Source organism: Sarcophilus harrisii, chromosome 3 (genome assembly GCF_902635505.1).
Source record: "Sarcophilus harrisii chromosome 3, mSarHar1.11, whole genome shotgun sequence".
NCBI classification, from domain to species: Eukaryota; Metazoa; Chordata; class Mammalia; order Dasyuromorphia; family Dasyuridae; genus Sarcophilus; species Sarcophilus harrisii.
The window spans coordinates 570,859,075-570,873,965 of NC_045428.1; the positions used below are offsets into that span (position 1 = coordinate 570,859,075).

The 14,891-nt window shown below is 38.8% G+C and overlaps 1 protein-coding gene across 2 annotated transcripts in view; it reads left to right on the forward strand.

Annotated features, from left to right (window-relative positions):
- The window catches only part of DHRS3 (dehydrogenase/reductase 3), a 113,533-nt gene that overhangs the window by 9,862 nt on the left and 88,780 nt on the right, over positions 1 to 14,891 (forward strand). Inside the window, exon 3 of one of the 2 annotated variants that reach the window (XM_031962833.1) lies at positions 13,802 to 14,051. The exons of the other annotated variant lie outside the window; for it this stretch is intronic. The gene's annotated coding sequence lies outside the window, so the exon portion shown is untranslated. The remainder of the gene's footprint in view (positions 1 to 13,801; positions 14,052 to 14,891) is intronic. 2 annotated transcript variants of the gene reach the window in all.

A 14,891-nucleotide genomic window follows, 5' to 3' on the forward strand; every position in this document is an offset into this window, starting at 1 on the left:
AGATCTTTTGTAAATTTGTGATTTGTGATTTCTTTTCATGTGTTGCTATCTGTAGCATAATGTAGTGGTATTCATTTTCATTCAAATTGAATAGTCTTAATTAGGATAAAAGATAAATTAAGTGATCACTGCTAGTAAATGATATAAAGTATTTATACTGCAGAAATGTAAGGTATCTATTTGATATGCTGTTTTACAAAGGTTTATGAATTACATAAGTTGTATTTTTTTAAATAGCAACAACAACAAAAGAAAAACCTCATGCAAGAGGAGAGGGGGAATATCCCTTCAGTCCGCATTTTATTCTAATAAATAAGATACTTTTTGTGATTAACATAGTAAACAGAATTATGACCCATGTGACAGATTATAAAATTTCAGATTTCACATCATTTCTTCTCCCATGCTCTTTATTTCATCCAAACTGGACTTTTCTGTTCCCCATACACAGGATTCCATTTCCTCTCACCCTTTTAACGAGCAGTTGTCCATGCCAGAAATGTTCTGCTTGCCTGTTGCCTTTTTAGGAATCCTTAACTTTCTTCAAGATTCATTTTACCTGCCAACTCTTATATGAGGTCTTCCCTGATTTCCATCTCACTTTCATTGGTGTTTGCCACCATTTCCAAAATTACTTTGCATTTATTTTGCACATATTTTGTATTTATTTACTTATGTATATGTTGTTTCTTCCAAGTAGATTACAAGTTCCTTGAGGTAAGGAACTCTCTGATTTTTGTTTTTTATCACTAGTGCCTACCACACAGAAGATATTAATAAATGTTTGCTGAAATTAAGTTGAATTGTCTTCTCCTTTTTGAAAATTGAGACATTTTCCATTCTTTGACCTTATAGCAGCTCTCCCATAATCTTTCATAGACCATTCTCCTCCATAAACAAAATATATGCCAAGTCTCTCAGTAGCCTGGCATGTAGTTCATGTGAGCCTGTAATGTGAAGTCATCAAGGGAACTGGGTATAATCTTATCACGTGTCAGTTTATCTTTGGTTTCAACTCATTGTGAGACATTTTTATCTTGTCCTTTCTAATTCAGGTTAATTCTTTTTTATTAAAAAAAAATTAGGGGATAAACAATAGACCTATGATTTTATTGGGAACTCTCATATGAAAAATGGTCAAAGCTTAGTCTTAGAGAAAGAGCAAAGCTTCTTAAACTATGGATTGTGACTCCAGAGGAGGGTCACATAACTGAATTTGAGGATTATGAAATTATGAGTTACTATCAGCAAATATTTAATTTATATACCTATTTTATATACTTATGTACCTGGGGCCACAAAAAAAAATTTCTTAGATGAAAAGGGGTCTTAAGTAGAAAAGTTTAAAAAGCCCTGGTGGAGAGCAGAGATATCCAACTGGTAGCTAAGCCGCCCACAAAACTCTAGAGGGCCCAGACCAGCTTAAAATGTAACTGAAATATTTAACAATTTAAAAAAAATGATAGAAGATAGATAATGTCAGTTTGTGGTTTTCTTCAGCATTATGCAGCCCACAGGCATTTATTTCTATTTGAGTTTATTCCCCACTGCTCTGGGACCTTAAGAGGTTTAAGTGTCCCAGGATCACATAGCTAGAATGCCACATAGGCAGAACTGGAATTCAGGGCTTCTTGACTTTAGGGCTAATTATGTCGCCACTGTGTCCCTCTGCCTCTTTCATTGGAAAAGGATACAGAGCTAGAATGAGAGCTAACTAGCTCTGCCTTCTTCCTGTCATTAGTCATTATTGCCTCATCTACCCAAACATCAGACCTGTCCCTTTTTTGATCTTCCTCTTTGTCCCATAGCTTTAACAACAGCAATAACAGCATATTAAAACTTTGTTTTGTTGTTACTATTTCTCAAGAGCTTTAGAGACACCTGGAACAATTGTCACTGTACCATGGCATACTTTTCTATTTATGTTGTTACATGCCTTCATCTCATCATCTTTCTATACATACTTTTTAAAAATTTAAATTGGTTTATAGTTCATTGTTCATCCACACTGGTCTCTTTAAAAAAAACTTCCCCTTTGTCTTTTTACTGAAACTCTTTTCACCTTCAGAATTTTAATTCTGTGAGTTTCCAGTTTCCCCTTTTCTGATTTTCCCTGTTGAGTTTTAGGCCTTGGAAACATGTTTTCTTTGAATGCTTCCCAATTTTCTACTCAAGCTAAAGCACTGCCCATTCAGGTTGCAAGATTTCAGGTAAATGTAGTCTTTTTCCCCATTTACATAAAAAATAGTTTTCAGCATTAATTTTTTATAAGTCTTTGAGTTCCAAATTTTCTTCCTCTCCTTTGTCTTCCCAAGACAGAAAGCAAGATGTTAGGCTATACAGATACAATCATGGTAAACATATTTCCACATTAACCATGTTGTGAAAGAAGAATCATGACATGCTTCAATCTGCATTCAGACTCCATAGTTCTTTCTCTGGGTGTGGATGGCATTTTCCATCATGAGTCTTTTGGAATTGCCTTGGATCATTATATTTAAAAGAAGAATTGATCTTTGCACAGTGTTACAGTTACTGGGTACAATATTCTTCTGGTTCTGTTCATTTCACTTAGGATTAGTAGTCTTTCCAGGTATTTCTAAAATTCGCCTTTTCATCATTTCTTATAGTACACTAGGATTCTGTTACATTCAAATGCCATTGTTCAACTTGTTCAACCATTCCCCAATTGATAGGCATTCCCTCAATTTCCAATTCTTAGGCAAATATAATTTTACCAGCTTTCAGAGTATATTTCATCCTTGATAAAACTTCATCATTCTATAAAATGATTTAAACCATGGTCCAGAAATATCAGTCCTATTCTTAGGCCCTGTCTTGTTCACTTCCTAAATATGTCTTTCTCATCTGAAGCTCTCAGTTTCTCCTGATGGCAATTATGTGTGTGCACACCTTTTGATCTCACACTACCACTGCTAAGTGTATATCTCAAAGATATTTAAAAAGTGGGGGGAAGAGGACCTATTTGGACAAAAATATTTATAGCAACTCTTTTTATGGTGGCTAAAAGTTGAAAATCAAAGTGATACCCATCAATTAAGGAATGGCTAAGCTGTACTGTACAATTGTGATGGATGGAATATTATTGTGCCATAAGAAATGACAAGCAGGATGTTTTCTGAAAAATCTGGAAAGACTTCCATGAATTGATGCAAAGTGAAAGAATAAGGATTATGGTGTACACAGTAACAGCAATATTGTACAGTGAAGTACCACAATTGACTTAGCTATTCTCAGCAATTCAATGATACAAGAAAATCCCAAAGCACTGATGAAGCACACTATTGACCTTCAGAGAATGGATATTGTTTGAATACAGAGTGAAGCATGCTATTTTTCACTTTAGTCCTTTCATTCTTTTTCTTTTATTAGAGTTTATTTATTACAAAATGACGAATATGGAAATGTTTTACATGATTACACACATATGACCTATATCTTATTGATTACCATCTCAGAAAAGTAGGAAGGGAAGAGAGAGCAAGAGATACAATTTGGAACTCAGAACTTGAAAAAAAAAAGATGCTTAAAAAAAGTTTTAATCTTTAATTGTGGAAAGAATAAAATATATTTTTTAAATCACCTTTTATCCAGAATCTTTAGTTTCTTGCCCAAGTTCTCAGAATCTTTGGCAATGTTTTCTAGATTCCTTCTGATAATATCATTTGTGCCCATATGACTGTGGGAAGATAGAAGTCATTAGATATAACAAGATTCAAGATGTTCTTCATCACATCTTACATAAACACTCCAGACAAACAGCAGAACCCGGAGAGAAAACAGTGAGAACTGAATATGGAACACAACATAGTATTTTCACTCTTTTTGTTGTGGTTTGCTTGCATTTTGTTTTCTTTCTTTTTTTTTCCTTTTTGATCTGATTTTTCTTGCGTAGCATGCTATTTGTGGAAATATGTATAGAATTGCACATGTTTAACATATATTGGATCACTTGCCATCTAGGGGAGGGAGTCGAGGGAAGGGAGGGAAAAAATTAGAACACAAGGTTTTGTAAGGGTAAGTGTTGAAATTTTTTTTGAAAAATGTTTTTGTATATATTTTGAAAATAAGTTTTAATTTAAAAAAAAGAAAAGAAAAGAGATGTCACTATTGTCAATATCTGCCTCACAAATTGCAGCTCCCATTTCTGGATATGGTATACTATTTGTGCTATTTAATAGCCTTCTTTTCTTATGTTGATTCTCAATCAATGGTCACTCTACTGATATGATGTGTATGATACAGAAATCTAGAATTGGAAGGGACGCAGCAACTTTCTGGGCCAATAGTTCTTTACCTAAATGAAGTCCATGACCTTATTTTTGTTTTTGTTTTTTATTTTAATAACTATTTAAGTATAATTTATTTCATTTGTAAGCTTATATGTTTATTAATGCCCTTAAAAACATTCTTCTGAGGAGAGGTCTATAGACTTCACCAGACTGCTCAAAGGATCTATTAAACAAAAAAGGATAAAGAACCCTGATCTGGTCCAACACTTACACAAAAGGAATCATTGTAGCATTCCTTAGGATAAGTGGCTTGTTCCTTAAAGGATCCAGTACCTTCTCCTTTGTGTAGAACAGGGATCCTCAAACTTTTTAAATAGGGGGCCAGTTCACTGTCCCTCAGACCGTTGGAGGGCCAGACTATAGTAAAAACAAAAACTTTGTTTTGTGGGCCTTTAAATAAGGAAACTTCATAGCCCTGGAGGAGGGGGATAAATGTCCTCAGCTATTGCATTTGGCCCGCGGGCCATAGTTTGAGGACCCCTGGTCTAGAGATTCAATAAAGTCAGTGCTTTATTTTATTTTATTTTTTTACTCTTTTTTTTAAATAACTTTTTATTGACAGAGCCCATGCCTGGGTAATTTTTTTCCAACATTATCCCTTGCACTCACTTCTGTTCCGGTTTCTTCCTTCCCTCCACCCTCTCCCCGAGATGGCAAGCAGTCCTATACAAGTTAAATATGCCACAGTATATCGTAGATACAATATATGTGGGCAGAACCAAACAGTTTTCTTGTTGCACAGGGAGAATTGGATTCAGAAGGTAAAATAACCTGGGAAGAAAAACAAAAATGCAAACAGTTTACATTCATTTCCCAGTGTTCTTTCTTTGGGTGTAGCTGCTTCTGTCCATCATTGATCAATTGAAACTGAGTTAGATCTTCTCTTTGTCAAAGAAATCCACTTCCATCAGAATACATCCTCATACTGTTTCGTTGTTGAAGTATATAATGATCTCCTGGTTCTGCTCACTTCACTCAGCATCAGTTCGTGTAAGTCTCTCCAGGCCTTTCTGAAATCATCCTGTTGGTCATTTCTTACAGAACAATAATATTCCATAACATTCATATACCACAATTTACCCAACCATTCTACAATTGATGGGCATACATTCATTTTCCAGTTTCTGGCCACTACAAACAGGGCTGCCACAAACATTTTGGCACATACAGGTCCCTTTCCCTTCTTTAATATCTCTTTGGGGTATAAGCCCAGTAGAAAAACTGCTGGATCAAAGGGTATGCACAGTTTGATAAAAGTCAGTGCTTTAATTCCAAATTGCCACAAAGATAACCACCCTATCAACAGAGTATTTGACAAGGGCTACCATTTTGTTTTTATTTACTGATTATATCTGTTAGTATTACTGGCCTTTAAGAGATGATGACACAGTTCACCCACCACTAGTAGGATATTGGCCTTGAGCGTTCTTGCAATCTCCAAAATGAGGCTATCCTAAGTAGGGCTGCCAAGTGACCAGTTTTTGTCCATACTGGCCAACATATCACAAAAGCTAATTGTTTCTAATTGGTGTGTCATCTTCTAGCTGGGAACTTTTGCCTTTGCTTTGATGACCCTTCTTCTCTATCCACAGTGTAAGATCTTTGATAGGATGAAGGGACAAGGGAGTTCAGAAAAGAAGGCAGTGTAGAGTTGATTTTTGTTCACTAAAAGGTCAAAATGAGAAATGAAAGAGAATGAACTCATTCTTTAATTCAAAAAGGTTATATTGAGTCCCTACTTTTTGCAAGACACAGGGATAAGCGTCGGGGACCAGATAGGCATAGGGACAGGATCCCTCCCAGCTCCCAGATAAATAAATTCCTCTACCAATGCAGGCAGACTAGACTACCTTCTCTGAAACTCATATTTTTAGTGCCCAGGACACTGAGAGTTTAGGTGACATTCCAGCTCCATAACCAATATGTGTTTGGCTAGGGTGACAGACTGAAAATACTTTCCTTTTTGCCTTCCTCCATAGCCATCTCACCCACACACCACATCTACACCTCTAGGACTTTCCATTCCTCTCCTATTAGTTTCTATCAGTCTTCTCTTATCAGGTGGCACCTCCCTAGCACTCCCACAAGTGCATTATTGTCTTTCAACCCACAGTACTTCCCATCTCATTGTCTATAATACACCCACACTGAACTCAGTCCTAGTCTCACCTGCCCTCTCTCACCCTTATCCCAGTCTGCTTTTCTATATTCCCTTTATTATCCTTCCCCTTCTTTTCCTCCTAACTATACTTGCCCAACCCCTAAGTCTTAGAAGAGCTTTCTATATCTCTAAGATCCTGTAAACCTGTTTCTCTATGTATCCATGTAACATGTCTTTCTCTCTACTTATTTGATATCAGACAATCAGTAAGCACTTATTAGGAATCTACTATGTTCCAGGCACTGTTCTATGTTCTAGGAATACAAAGAAAGGCAAAAGGGAGTCCCAACTTTTAAGGAGCTCACATTCTAATGGAGGAGACAAGCAAACAAATAAGCTACATGCAAGATAAAGAGAAAGGCATTGGAATTAAGAGGCAATGGTGAAGGTTTCCATTAAAAAGTGAAATTTTGATTAGAACTTGAAGGAAACTGGGAAAGCCAGGGAACAGAATGAGGAGGAGAGATCAAGCATTGGAATAGCCAGAGAAAAATGTCCAGTACCAAAAGTTGTAAATAAATAGATTTTTTCTTAACATCACACAAACCAGAGGAAGAATTGTGTGTGTGTGTGTGTGAGAGTGTTTCAGATTCTTAAGTTCACCGGGTTAGCATAAGCTGATGTACCATAGGCTGGCAGCCTGCATATAACCAGGAACCACATTGGAGTGATTTGGGATAAACTAAGGATGTGGACATCAATGTATGAGAGTCTTAGTTTCACCTTCACACTAATCCAAATCAGTGTAACCTTCTCAGCCCTCCCTCTTCTAGTCCTTAACACTTATCAGCAGCAACATCCACTCTCTCCTTTCCACTGGTCAGAGAAGAAGAAATAGCCTTCCTCCTCACTAAGGACCATGCCTCTCCACCTTCACCCTTAACTAACCACATCCCTTCTCATCGCCAGCACTTGCTGTGGAAGTCACTCCTTTTCTCTCTTAGTAATAGCCCATTTAAGCAGTATATTTATATAACATTTTAAAGTTTTATTCATGCCTTCTCCTTATGAAAGCTTGAAATCCTCCTCTATTGTTAAATAACCATCTTTTTTCCCCCTAGGAGTATTATGCTGAATTTCTCCAGATAAACAATTCATGGTTGTAGTCCTGGTTCCTTTGCTTTCCGGAATATCATGTTCTGTGATCTCGGGTCTTTTGATGTTGCAGCTGCCAGGTCCACTATAAACCTGAGTATGACTCTCAGGTATCTTAATTATTTCTTTCTGGATACTTGTAGTATTTTTCCCTTGACCTAATAGTTCTGAAATTTGGTTATAATGTTTCTGGAGTTTTTATTTTGGAGTCTCTTTCCAGAAGTGATAGCTAGATTCTTTCAATGCATTTTTTTAATTGGTTCCATGACATCAGGGCAGTTTTCTGTGATAATTTCTTGAAAGATGCTGTCCACATTGTGAGGGATGTAGAAGACCTTTACCCAAAATGATTACTCAGAGATCACTTAGTAGAAGGCAGAAAAGTTGTTTATTGAAAACCTCCGGAGGATGAGCCGTTCCATCATGAAATAAGAAAGAGAAAGCTCGTGGTAGGAGGGCTAAAGAAGTAGTAAAGATACACAGCTTTTATACAAGAAATTATATCACAAGTAAGAGAGCATTGAGAAGGGGAAGGGGAGGCATCTAATTGGTTGTTGCTATTTGGGGAAATTGGAATGGAAGGTTTCTGTTTCCCTGAAATCTCTTGATTTCAGGGAAACAGAAAGTCAGGTCTTCAGGCTTAATCAAGCAAATAGTGGTCCAGCTAATAGACTAAATATCGATAAATGTCAAATACCAATAAATGTCATCAGCTCAGGTTAAGTAAATATGTTTCTAGCTGGCCAAGGCTCAAGTAGATATGAGCCTGCACATATTATACAGGTCATAGGGGAAACACAGAAATAATAAAATACAGAAAAAGAATTTATACATTCCTGTAAGTTCTTCACCTTATCTTTTCCCCATAACATCCTCCTTTTGATTATAGATTTCAGATAATCCAATGATTCTGACATTGTCTCCCCTGTATCTATTTTCCATGTCAGTTGTTTTTCCCAGGAGGTATTGTATATTTTCTTCCATTTTTTTATTCTTTCATATTTTTTTTGATTTATTCTTGATGACTCATAGAGTCATTAGTTTCTGCTTGTTCAATTCCAACTTTTAAGGTGGTGTTTTCTTCAATTAGCTTTTGTACTTCCTTTTCCATTTGGCCAATTATGCTTTTCAAGCTTAACAACTCCTTTTTAAAAAGTACAATTAGCCAAATGGAAAAGAAAACATAGTGAATTTTTGTATCTCCTTTTCCATTTGGTCAATTCTACTTTTTAAACAGTTTTTCAAGCTGTTGATTCTGTTTTCATAATTCTCTTATTTCACTCTCATTTCTTTTCCCAGTTTTTCTTCTACCTCTCATATATTTTGAGCTCCTTTTGTAAATTCTTTCATGAGTTCCTTCTGGGCTTGAGACCCATTTCTGTTTGTCTTTGGGGTTTTGCCCATGTGTCCTCTTCTGAGTTTGTGTCTTAGTCTTTCTTGTCACCATAATAATTTTATATGGTCAGATTCTTTTTATTGTTTTTGCCTTCTTTCTCCTTCCCTTCTTTCTTCCGCTCCCACTCTCCCACAGAGTCAGTTTCCCTCTCCTTCTCATTCTCCCTCTCCCTTGCCCTCTCCCTCTTCTCCTCCTTCTCCCTCTCCCTCCTTCTCTCCCGATTTTCTTTCTTTTCTTTCTGTTCCCCAGGTGGAGGACTTCTTGTGCCAGTGGCTGCAGACTCTCCTGGTTCTGAACTGATGTTGCCCTGAGGTCCAAGAAGAATCCTCATGCTGACTGAGGATGTGGGGTGAGGGGTGGCTGGTACTTTTGGAGGCTTTGGGGTCTGGCAGCTTACTTGATATTGACGGGGGTCTTGATGATGGTATCTGCCATGTGCTAAGGCAAGGTGAAGTACTGCTGTGTTTCCCCAGATCTACACTGAAGCACATGGTGGTCTGGCTGCTAGAGGATGCCTGTTTGGCTGGGGCTATACTAGAACATATGGTGATTCTTAGAGCTGGAGTCCTACCACTGGCTCCCCTGGTTTTTGACAAGGCATGGGATTCTGGTGTTAGTGTTCTAGTGAGCCACCCCAGGGCTCAGTATCTCCTGCTATTTTGTCGAGATGGAACTTAATGCTGACTCACTGGAGAGCTTCCTGTCTTGAACTGCACTTCCTCCACATTCACCTGAGTGAGATGTACCCCACCTGCCAATCCTCCAAGTTTCCTGGGTCAGTTATTTCTGTTTTCTTGCTGGTTCTCCCACTCCAGCACCTATCTTGGGATACTATTTGTGGTTGCCCAAAAGTGAACATGGGAGGGTTACAGTGATTCACTGCTTACTTCACCATCTTGATTCCCAGAACTCATCTCCTCTGAGTATACCTTGTATTTTGCCTTATATGTTGTCTCACCCATTAGCACATGAGCCTCCTGAGGGCAGGGAGTGATTTTGCTTTTGCCCACTAAGTATACACTTCCTAAATGTTTGACTGACTGGTCATCTGATTTCCAAAGCATATAATACCGAATTATGAGTGCATACTATTGCCCTCTGGGAGAAAAAAAATATTTTCTTTTTTTTTCAACTTTAACCCAGTATGAGAAAAGCCAACTAAAAAACTCACACATTGGGAAAGGGTTTCCCACCCCTTTTTTCTGAAGACACTACTAGCTATAGAATTGGGGGGAACTTTCTACTGTTGCTGTAGCTTCAAGAAGCATTCCACATCACAACAAGGAGCCCTTATCTTCCCCCATTTAATGCACACATGGACAGGTCCCTGAGTATTCGAGGCTACTGTCCGCCAGGTGGTGCTAAACTCAAGCCACCAGCCTCAAGACCTCATTAAGTCAGCTTGCCAGGATGTTGAACCCATTCATGAAAGAAAAATTGACTGACTTCTGAACAACCAGCCTATCAGTTGTTATTAAATATTGCTCAGATATATTCATTTTTAAAAAATCTCTATGGCTCATTCCTGGGAGATTTCCTGGCTCGGGCTTAACCTTTTATGTTTAGATTATACAGACAAGTAACTTTCTGTGGCCATATAATGTAGAGCAATATCCTCCATACTATTCTCCTTTCCTCTAGTCTCTGGTGAGAAGGACCCTTCATCTACCTAAACTAACCTCTTTTATGTCTCCTCAATACTATTCTATTCCATTTCCCCAGAAAATTGCTCCATTGATCATTGTTTCCCTATCTCTAATCTTTAATTATCAGCTCCAGTGGTTCCTTTCTCACTGTCTTCAGATACACTAAAAAACAAAACCTTCACTGAACTCTACTACCCCTTCAAGGTAGTCTGATGTTGGTCCTCCTTCCTTTGTCAGCCAAACAAAAAGTTATTCATATTTGGCACCTTCATTTCATCTCTTGGGATTAAGTGACTTGCCCAGGGTCACACAGCTAGGAAGTGTTAAGTGTCTGAGGCCAGATTTGAACTCTGGTCCTCCTGACTTCAGGGTTGGTGCTCTATCCACTGCACCACATAGCTGCCCCTGCCCTGTCTTTTCAATCCATCTAGACAACATCTCTCAGGGAGTTCTTCCCTCTTTTCTTTCCCTACTGCCACTATATCAATAAAGGCCCTTGTTAACACCCATATGTTTCAATGTAGCAGCCTCCCCAGAGGTCTTCTCACATTCCCCTTTTTCACCAATGCCCTTCATATTTCTGGCCAAATGGTTTCCTTCCAGACTCAACTCAATGGCTATCTTGTAGAGAAGTCTTTGATGATTCTCAAATCCTAATCCTGAACTTTACTAGGATTCCCAGATTCCTAGTGCCTTATTCCCCAGATCAGCTTCTTTCTATGTTATATGTATGTGTTTATACATACATATAATATACATGTGCATGTATGTGGATGTATGAAGGAAACACCACCTTCTCTACAGGGAAGTCTAAGCCCATCAAAATAGCTAAGATTTTGAGTTTTCTTCATCTGTGGAGTCAAGACAAGAACACAAGGCCTTGAAAGAGCTTATAAAAAAGGAGAAAAGGGAAGGGATGAGATCATCTTCTCCCAATGCAACAACTGCAGAGCAGATGCAAGTTCAGAGAACATAACATACCTCAGGTATGCTCTCCCCAATCCACCTGGAGAAATAAATATTAAGGGGCAAGTGACAAAGTATGAGAATACCTTTCAAAAGGCATGATGATGACCACTTATCTGGGTGACTACAGCATTCATACAAATTGTGAAGATTGTAGGGAAATTGATGATCTACATCCCTCCTCACTCTGCCCCATTTTATTGAGGAGATAACTGGTACTTGCATTAACTATGCTAAAAATTATATTTAATTGACTGAGTCTGAACCCACATATATGCATTTAATTATGTTCATGGTATGAGTGTGTAGCAGGGGACCGAGATAGCTATGGTAGTTTGAGCCACATAAAAAATGGGAATTAACATGAAAGATTTTTTAGTTGTTTTCTTCCTGACTCCAAATCCTAAACTGTTGTTAGAGAATCCCTCTCTAAATGGAACATATATTACAGTCAAATTCCTGTTTAAAAAAAAAAACAAGAATTTAAAAGGAAAGTCCAGTCACTCCCAAGACACTAATAAACCTAACTTTCATTGCATTATGGTGACCTAATAAAACATCAACCCCTAATCTGTTATAAATAGGTAGATATATGAGGAGGAAGAGAAGGGGGGGGGGAGAGAGAGAGAGAGAGAGAGAGAGAGATCTTCTCAGTCTTTTCTTTATACAAATTTAAGTAAGGTTGATCTATTCTATCTTCTCTCTTGAATCTGGAAGCCAGAAATACCCTAAGTGACTTAAGTGCTTTAAAAGTCCTGACGAAGACTTGAAACTTAAAGGGAAATTAGTGAATTATAGTTCTCTCATTTCTTGCCAATTCTACTCCACCTCTCTTGGAAGGTAGGGTTTTTATCTCTACCCATGCCAATGGGCTTTGGTGCTAGCCTGAGGCAGTTCTTACCTAAATTATCCCATCATTCCTTGGTCTCTCTTTCATGTCCTTTCCTCTGAGAGCAGGTGCAGTGGATCAGCCCTGGATCTGTAGCCATGGGATCTGAGTTCAGTCTCACTTCTATTTATCATCTGTAAGAACCTTACCACCTCATTTAGTAATTCTGGACCTCAGCTTTCTCATCTGGGAGAAGAAACTTCTTAGATTCCAAGGGGAAATGTAGATGTGGAGATGAGCCACATGTCTACCCACTTCATTCCTTCATACCTTCCTGCCCCATGGATTAGTTATGTCCTATGCCTAAAAGACCCTTACATACTAAATGCTGAAGAACTTCCCTCCAAATCATTAAAGTCCTTGACTTTAGGACCAACAGATGTGAGTTAGAGTCCCAACCCTGCCATAGAAATATTTTCTCTAGACTTTTTTTGTGCACATTGTTTCCCCCAATTAAAAGCAAGTTCCTCCAGAGCAAGGATTCTTCTTGCCTTGTTTCCCCAGGGCCAGTATGAAGTCTAACACAAAATAGGTCTTTTAATAAATGCTTGTTGTTTCCTTGATTAATTGAGCAAGCTAGCTGATCTTTTTAGACTTCAGTCTCCTTACCTAAAAATCACTTCCAGCTCACTCTCAGATCTATTCCATCTGCATGTTGGCTACTCACTCCCCACCTTCCAGACCCTCTTCATGTTTTATCTTCCTCTATTAGAATCTAAGCTCCTTCAGAATAGGGACAACCTTAGTCTTCTTGGTTTTGCATCCCTAGAATTTAGTACTGTGTCTAGCACACAGTAGGTGCTCAATAAATGCTCTATCTTGCTCTGCCCATCTGTCTATATATCTTAGATCTATCTAAAAGACTGCAAGGTAGCTTACAGCTCCAGTCCCTGTAGTCATGACCATTATACGTTGCCCATCCCAAGATCTATGTGTGGGCACCCAAGGGAAACAAAGATAGAAATAAGTAACCCATTTCCTTTAATAAGCTTTTATTTGTGCTGGAGTAGATTACTGACTGATGGTTAGTGTACATTCAGGGAGGAATTCTGAGTCACGTTCTTGTCTTGACCCCTGTCTTGAGCAGGCCCCAGTTAGTCTGCTGAAGGTCAAAGCAGAGGGAGGAACAGTGTGCTGGCTTGCTCCCCTGTGACTTTGGCTCCTTCTGCCCCACAGCAAGATCTGAATGCTTTTCTGTAATTCCTCCACCCCTCTCCTGCAGGGTCCAATAGCTCTCTCCCTGACCTGTAAATCAGTTCATGGGGGCCTTTTCTAGGATCCAAGAAAAAGACACACCCCATGGTGTTGCTTACTTAAATCTTTCTCTCCAACCAGGTATTCCAAGAATTCTACCCAAGGAGATCAGGGATGAAGTTTGCCTTTCCCAGTCCCTAGGGACCATCCCTTAAGAAAACAGACAGTGCTATTTGATAGCGGTGCTGAGGAAGCACATTCAGAACTGGCATTCCGAGCCCTGATAAACATTCCAAGAGAAACAATGCCTAGGCCGGCTCTACTGGAAGGGAAACTGAAGACCCCAGACTTGCAGTGCTGGTGAGAGTGTCTACCTCCATCTCACAGCTTTGTAAGTACTTTTAAGATATACCACACCAAAGGGCTGTCTTCCCAACTAGAATATGGGCTTCCTGGTTATAGGAACCATACAGTTTCTTGATATTTGAAAAGATGTACATGATAGGATTAGTTTGAGTGACCCCACTGCCTGGAAACCATCCAGGTCTTTATTCAGCCCAACCACAAACCATTTATTTTATCTAAATCCCACAAGGGTCCTGTAAGAAAGGGAAAAGGGGAAAGAGAATCACCTCCATATTCCTTTTAGGGAAACTTTGGGGCAGGGGAGGGGAGAGAGAGAGAGAGAGAGAGAGAGAGAGAGAGAGAGAGAGTGTGTTAGAGTTTCAAGGTATAATTTGAAAGAACACTGAAAGTTAAGAGCCTACCACTAACTATATGACCTCATTCAAAGTACTTCTCTCTGGATCTCTCATTTTCTTCAGCTATAAAATGACAGGGTGGGCTCTATATAGTTGATCTCCAAGGTCCCTGCAGATAGTGATATTGTACCACCTGTGGTCAGTTTGATTGAAAACGGTGATTTCAGTCAAAACAGTTCCGTTACAGTTCCGTCGCCATAGGCAATTCAAAACATTTTCCATCTAGTGACCACATGGGTGTGGCAGTTAGGGATTTCCCATGCCAAAAATCCCCACCCAGACTATAGGATCATAGATCTAAACCTAGAGGGGGCATTAGAGGTGGTCTTCTAACCCCTCCTCTTCATTATACAGATGGAATAATAGACTGCCTTGGAAGGGTCCCCTTCTTCAAGCTTGAAGGTGTTCAAAGGGAGGCTGGGTGGGTGATCACTTGTCAGATCTCTTATAGAGGATATTTTTGTGACATG